Source organism: Oncorhynchus clarkii, chromosome 18, assembly GCF_045791955.1.
Source record: "Oncorhynchus clarkii lewisi isolate Uvic-CL-2024 chromosome 18, UVic_Ocla_1.0, whole genome shotgun sequence".
In the NCBI taxonomy this organism is placed as follows: domain Eukaryota; kingdom Metazoa; phylum Chordata; class Actinopteri; order Salmoniformes; family Salmonidae; genus Oncorhynchus; species Oncorhynchus clarkii.
In genome coordinates this window covers 40076081-40084418 of record NC_092164.1, presented here as the reverse complement: position 1 = coordinate 40084418, position 8338 = coordinate 40076081, and positions in this window count along the sequence as shown.

Sequence of the window (8338 nt, the reverse complement as noted above, 5' to 3'; positions counted from 1 at the left end):
TAATCATGGTGGAATTAAGGACCGGGGGGTCCCATTGATTTTGTTACTCACTCAGATGTCATATTAAAACATTTTTAAACATTTCCCTCCAACCATTTCTCTCTAACCTGCAACATGTGTATAATTGCAGGAAATTATCTGTAAAACTACACATTTTTATCTCCACCTCACAACCAAATTAGTAGAATTGCATGAAATGAATTGTAAAATTGCTAAATCTTCTCTCCGCCACTGCCAAAATGTGTAGAATTGCAGCAAACTTGCTTTAAAACTGTAAAATGTTTTCTAAGCCTCATGGCAACTGCAGGAAATCAACTCTAAAACTTATAGCAAAATTATGAGAACCAATAAATACAGTTACTTAATTACATTTTATGTTTCAAATGATTTTTCTCAAAAACATTTCTACATTTGTCCCATACAACACTCTATCAACCACTATCCCCTTGCCTCGTGGGGATGAGGCGACATCACAGTAATTACCCCTTCATCTTCCCTTCTCTCTCCATCCCTTCCCCCCTTTCCCTTCCTCCCTCACTCCATGAACACAGTTTTGTACCCTCTGGTTCCATGTCTGTATTTCATAATTCATTATCATTTACCAGACTGCCTGGGGCAGTAGCTTATAGGGTGATGCTGCAGGGCAGAGAGTAAGGGGTAAATAGGGGGTAGGGTGAAGGAGAGAAAGTTGTAGAAAGAGAAAGGGAGGGAGAGCGTATTGTTTCTTAGTGCACTTATTACATTCCCTTTTGCTGTCTAATTTTGTTGTTCTTCGGATAGATGATGTTTGACATGTCCTATAATTGCCAATGACATTCAGAAAAAAAATCCTTTTGAATTTTAATGAGCTTTCGAGGGAGAGAGAGAAAAAATGAGAGAGAGAATGGGAAGAAAAAAAACTGAGTTGCACTGAATGAATAGAGATAGATGAACAAGATGGGACACACGCCAAAGGCAAAGACATATTGTCTGTCTGCTCAAAGTGTGGTCTTCACATTCTATCTACGCCTGTGGATGACTCCTTGGCGAAAAAGTATTGTGTGTTCTTAGTTATTTTGTTCTGTCCATGATTATTTAGTTCTGTCCGTGATTATTTAGTTCTGTACATGATTCTGTACATTCGGGAATGACTGTGTACTACACGTTCCCATTATAAACCCATAAAATGTATTGCTCCTTTCCCTTAATACTGTCTTTATACTGTGTCATCGAGTTCTGGTGTTCTACTTTTTTTTTACTTGCTCAGACTTTGTGGAGTGTTTCAGCTGCCAAAGAGAAGCACTGTGATGACGTTCTGACTGAGGCGCCCATGATCTTAATTCTGAAAGAAGGACGATTTGTCCGTCTCCTTCACCACAAATACTTGGTAAAAGAATACTTTTCCATGAGTCACACAGAGGGATGAGAGAGCATTTCTCAAAATCAACACCCTCCTTTTCAAAGTCCATTGTGTCTCTGCACATTTCACACATGGAAAGTATGTGAGCACTTGTAAACAAAATTCTACTTTTTTTAAAGGGATATTGCGCAATGTAAAATTCTAACTGTTTTGTTAATGAATTATGAAATGTCACTTGATTGAGGGCTTCTTGCAGTAAAAAAAAAAAAAACGTACAACATGTCTTGAAATGAATGTGATAGGTCAGACATTTGTGAAAATCAGGGGTCTTCCTTTACAGAAAAAAACACATGAATTTCATGTGAACACGTGAAGTGTTCCAAAAAACACATGTTTCATGTGATCTTATGTGAAGTTAATGTGACAACATGTGAAGCAACATGTGATAACATGAAACTACACAAGTGTTCCAAAAACATGTTTTCACATTATATCATGTGTTTTTTTTTAACAAGGGTTTCATCATTGATAGACAGTAAAGACCTTGTGGACATTTGCTTATCTCGAGGTGCAGGTAGCCTAGTGGTTGAGAGCGTTGGGTCGAATTCCCAAGCCGATTAGGTGAAAAATCATTCGATGTGCGCTTGAGCAAGGTACTAAATCCTATATCCTCCTGTAAGTTGTTCTGGATAAGAGCATCTGCTTAAACATTAAAATTATATTTTATGGCATTGACATTGCTCTGAATTTCCCTCCCTCATACCAACCCTTTTTAACCATTTTTTGATGAGGGACAATAATCTTGATAAATGTGAATTTCCATTTAAGTATTTTTCAACCTTAGTTTCAGTAAATATAGCTCAAGATCAGATCATCAGACACCCGTCTAAAGGCTGTTTAGACTGATTTATACTCCGCAGAGAAATAAGGTTTGTTGAGACACGCCATAACATTCCTTGCGAAGACTTGAGGTGCAGTATTGAGTGAGTTTTGCAACGGAAGTCCCACCCCGTGTCTACCTCACATCCTTTCTGCTATAAACACGGAAGCAATGGACATGAGGGACAATAATGGAGATACATGTGAATTTCCATTTGGGTTTTTAGCTCCTCTAGTTTCAGTGAACGTAGCTCAAGATCAGACACCCCTCTAATAGTGTGGCTCTGAGCACAGCTGTAGAAACCAACCATTTGAAGTGAAGAAAAGAGGGCGTTGGAAGGTCACAAGCAAACTGCAGAGTGGAGCATAAAAAGGTGTTGTTTGAGAACATTTCTGAATTAGGGGGAGAGAAAGATGAAACAGTATGAAGTGTGTGTGTGTGCACTCGTGTGTGCACTCAGGTGTGTGTGTGTGTGTGTGTGTGTGTGTGTGTGTGTGTGTGTGTGTGTGTGTGTGTGTGTGTGTGTGTGTGTGTGTGTGTGTGTGTGTGTGTGTGTGTGTGTGTGTGTGTGTGTGTGTGTGTGCATTTGTGTGTGAGAAATGCCTGACCAATACAATTGTCTGGAAAGACACAAATGTAAGGCTTAAAGTATGAACTGGTGAAAGAGAAAGCTCCCTACACAGTTGAGAGGAAACATTTGCATATGGTTGAGAGGCTCTGAGACAAGTTACACATATTAAGATAGAGAAAAGGGAGAGAGAAAAACAGTATTAGAATGTGTATAAACGAATGTCTCATATCATTATCATTAGATGATGATGATGGTGTATTTCCCCCCAAGGTCATTGCTTGGGCACTATATCCCTCCCCCACTCTTCGCAGTGGTGTAAAGTACTTAAGTAAAAGTAAAGTACTACTTAAGTTGTTTATTTGGGTATCGGTACTTCACTTTAATATTTGTATTGTGACAACTTTTACTTTACTACATTCCTAAAGAAAATAATTTACTTTTTACTCCATACATTTTCCCTGACACCCATTTTTCATGCTTAGCAGTACAGAAAATGGTCCAATTTACGCATCTATCTAGATACCATCCCTGGTCATCCCTACTATCTCTGATCTGGCGGACACATTGAATACAAATGCTTCATTTGTAAATTATGTCTGAGTGTTGGAGTGTGCCCCTGGCTATCTGTAAAAAAAATTTAAAAAACAATTGTGCCATCAGGTTTAGTTAATATAAGGAATTTGAAATTCTTCATACTTTGACTTTTCCTTTTGATACTTAAGTATATTTTAGCAATTACATGTACTTTTTATACTTAAGTGTGTTTAAAACCAAATACTTTTAGATTTTTACTCAAGTAACATTTTACTGGGTGACTTTCACTTTTTTTTATTAAGGTATCTTTACCTTTGGGTACTTTTTCCATCACTGAGTCTTGGCTTGTCATTGTCAACTTCCCTAGCATACGCACCCAAACAAGACGTGCTCTCAATGTGTGAGGCGTGTCATGCCAGTGTTTGTGGAACATGAATAATCCACGCTATGTGAATTCAGTGGTATGTTGGGTTAGCGTGGTCCCACAGATTTTTTTATTTATTTTTTAAACCCCCAAGGCAGTGGGAGGGAGGGAGCCGGCAAAAACCTTCCACCATTTTAAAGAGTTTATGGTTAATAGCCCAATGCTAACCAGCTGTAGAGTTATAATAGTGCACAGAGTGGTTCGCCATTGAGCGCTCGTAATCCGAAGAAACAATTACCATAACTCAAATCAACCCCGAGTGCCTGCCAATTGATAATGAAATCTCATGAAGTTTTTCTAACCTAATTCAAAGGGCAAAACATGTGAATGTGGAACAGAGGTTCCGATGATAGTTGTATGTTAATGCTAATTGCTCATTCTGATTCAATGAATAATGGTGTGTTTGTTAGCTGTAAGTATGTTCAGTGAGGTTTTGTATTCATTGAGACATCTAGTTTGGTTTGAACATTTTAACAGTTTTAGCTACTATAGGGTACATTAGCATAATTACTGTATTTCCGCTAAACCCCTACTTGTTAGTCTGTGTTAAGTGGACATGAGGAAAAACTGCACACACAGCTATACTTGAGAACTGAATTCCACAAGAATTGTAAACTCCTACCCCTGAAGCGTTGCTGAGATGATGATGAATGATAAGTTAGGTTGTTAACCCTTAGGGCCTCCCATTCTGTGTACCACTGAGTGTCCTGCATGGTGGCAGTGTCAAGTTGAATGGGCTTATGCGAACATGCAGTAATTTGTGGGGTAATCAACGGTTATAAATGGGGTCGGTCGGCTCCTGCTTTCTCTCACCCTGAGACCCGACTACATGTAACTCCAGTAACTTGATGGTCAATGGGAAAGCTTCTCGCCTATCTCAATATGGGCTAGTTTTATGTTTATGGCTTAAATTGAGCTGCTATTCTGCTAGCCTACATGCTACTGCCACATGTAAGACTTAAATAAATCATTCAGTAACACTTCACTTAGAGGCATCAAACATAAAGACTCCCTAATACAGGTGTAACCACAATCACTTAATGCTTTAGCACGGGGGGGGGGGGGGGGGGGGGGTGTTTGATGTCGTAAAGTGACAAGATCACTGCCATGACTCATTAATGCAGCTTCTGTGTTGTTTTCATGATATACTGTAGATTTGTCTTAGAATGGCTTCACACAGAGTATCACCAATCACCCTAAGGCTTTTTGGACATATGCAGCGACAAGTCCTTCCATGTCAGAAGATATACAGTGGTAGATGATATAGACAGTATTTTGTTTACCTTAAGTGATGCTGTCAATTCAATTTACATACTGAGCATTTTTACTAGTCTACCTCTTGAGCAAGATGCGGTGGTTGACTCAAGGAGTTCCAATTTATATACTAGCACACCACTTATGGGGAGGACGGACTCATGGTAATGGCTGGAGCGGAATAGGTGGAATGGTATCAATTACATCAAACACATGGTTTTATGGCATTCCATTGACTCCGTTCCAGCCATTATTATGAGCCGTGCTCCCCTCAGCAGCCTCCGCAAGTCACAAATCACCTAGCAGGCGCCATGTTGGAAGACCAGAGTCAGTCTGGTGGAAGTTCTCTAATTGTCCACATGGTTGGCTGCATTTTTATAAAGAAAACAGAGGCATGGGAGAGCCTATTCAAGTAAGTAAATATATGTTAAAAAAATATAGCTACAGGAACTTTGTTTGAGCTGCTAATGTAATGTTCGCTAGATAGTTAGCTTAATTAATTTAGCTAACTATACAGCATGTAAAGTTAGCTATCACCAGCTAGCTAATTTCATATTAGCTAGTAACCTAGCTAATTTGAGGTATTTATCATTGTAACTCAAAATGCATTTGTAGCTAGCTAACAGCCATGGAGGAGGGTGAGAGGATTAGCTAGCAGTTCCAACTGTCAGAGAAGGGAGAGTAGGTTACTCTGGATAGGGCAGGCACCTTTGTGGGAGGGCATTAGGAAAAGAGCCTCCTTAATGAGAAAAACTGACGACAGAGACATATAGCAACATAATATTCAGTGCTGTCTAATTTTAGTATAATGCAGCATGTTTCTTTTTTCTCTGTAGACAGGGTTTCAGAGACATGTGGAACCCTGTCTGCAGATGAAGAGGTCCCAATAAATGTTGCAAAAGAATAAGGGTACATCATTGTATACCATGGATTATGTGGACCTACAGTACCAGTCAAAAGTTTGGACACACCCAATCATTCAAGGGTTTTTCTTTATTTATACATTGTAGAATAATAGCGAAGACATCAAATCTATGAAATAACACATATGGAATCATGTAGTAACCGAAAAAAAGTGTTAAACAAATATATTTTAGATTCTTCAAAGTAGCCCCCCTTTGCCTTGATGACAGCTTTGCACACTCTTGGCATTCTCTCAACCAGCTTCACGAGGAATGCTTTTCCAACAGTCTTGAGGTTCAAATCAAATCTAATTTTATTGGTCACATACACGTGTTTAGCAGATGTTATTGCAGGTGTAGCGAAATGCTTGTGCTTATAGCTTCGATAGTGCAGTAATATCTAACAAGTAATATCTAGCAATTTCAAAACGTATACCCAATACACACAAATTTAAGTAAGGAATGGAATTAAGAATATATACATATATGGGCGAGCGATGTCAGGGCGGCATGGACTAAGATACAGTAGAATAATATAGAATACAGTATATACATATGAGATGAGTAATGCCAGATGTGTAAACATTATTAAAGTGACTAAAATACGGTAGAATAATATAGAAGACAGTAAATACATATCTTGCATTACTCCTCTCGTATGTGAACATTATCAAAGTGACTAGTGTTCCAATACTTAGAGTGGCCAGTGATTTCTAGTCTATGTCTATAGGCAGCAGCCTCTAATGTGCTAGTGGTGGCTTTTTAACACCATGATGGCGTTGAGATAAAAGCTGTTTTGCAGTCTCTCAGTCCCAGCTTTGATGCACCTGTACTGACTTCGCCTTCTGGATGATAATGGGGTGAACAGGCAGTGGATCCGGTGATTGATGTCCTTGATGATCTTTTTGGCTTTCCTGGGACATCGGGTGCTGTAGGTGTCCTGAAGGGCGGATAGTTGCCGTACCAGGCGGTGATACAGGTTTTAGGTGCCAAGTCAAATTGCTTCAGCCTCCTGAGGTTGAAGAGGCTCGGTTGCACCTTCTTCACCACACTATCTGTGTGGGTGGTCCATTTCAGTTTGTCAGTGATGTGTATGCCAAGGGACTTGAAGCTTTCCGCTGTTTCCTGAAGTCCACGATCATCTCCTTTGTTTTGTTGACATCGAGTGAGATGTTATTTTCCTGGCACCACACTCCCAGAGCCCTCACCTCCTGACTGTAGGCTGTCTCGTCATTGTTGTTAATCAAGCCTACTACTGTTGTGTCGTCTGCAAACTTGATGATTGAGTTGGAGGTCTGCTTGACCAAGCAGTCATGGGTGAACAGGGAGTACAGGAGTAGGCTGAGCATGTGTGCAGAGTGATGGCAATTGCATTGTTTGTGGATCTATTGGGGCAGTAAGCAAATTGAAGTGGGTCTAGGGTGGCAGGTAAGGTAGAGGTGATATGATCCTTGACTAGTCTCTCAAAGCACTTCATGATGACAGAGGTGAGCGCTACGGAGTGATAGTCATTTAGTCTAGTTACCTTTGCTTTCTTGGGTTCAGGAACAATGGTGGCCACCATGAAGCATGTGAGGACAGCGACTGGGATAGGGAGTGATTGAATATGCCCATAAACACATCAGCCAGCTGGTGGTGCGCATGCTCTGAGGATGCGGCTAGGGATGCCGTCTGGGCTGGCAGCCTTTCGGAGGATTAACACGTTTAGATTTTTTACTCACGTCGGCCACGGAGAAGGAGAGCCCACAGTCCTTGGTAATGGGCCGTGTTGGTTGCACTGTGTCATCCTCAAAGCAGGTGAAGAAGGTGTTTAGCTTGTCCGGAAGCAAGACGTCGGTGTCGGCGATGTGGCTGGTTTTCCTTTTGTAGTCCATGCCACATATATCTCGTGTCTGACCCGTTGAATTGCGACTCCACCATCTCTATACTGATTTTTTGCCTGTTTGAATGCCTTGCGGAGTGAATAACTACACTGTTTATATTCTGCCTTATTCCCAGTCACCTTGACATGGTTAAATGCGGTGGTTCGTGCTTTCAGTTTTGCGCAAATGCTGCCATCTATCCACGGTTTCTGGTTAGGGTAGGTTAAAAGTCACAGTAGGTACGACATCTCCTATACACTGCTCTCCTATACACTTCCTGATAAACTCATTCACCATTTCAGTGTATTTATCAAAATTATTTTTGCAAGCTATCCAGAACATATCCCAGTCTACGTGATCAATACAATCCTGAAATGTGGATTCCGATTGGTCAGACCATCGTTGAATAGTCCTTAGCAGCTTAGTCCTTACGAGCTTAAAATGTAGTCGTGGTCAGATTTGCCTAAAGGTGTGTGGGGGAGGGCCTTGTAAGTATCCCGGAAGTTTGAATTGCAGTGGTCTAGTGTTTTACGTGCGCGAGTACAACAGTCGATATGTTGACAGAATTTCGG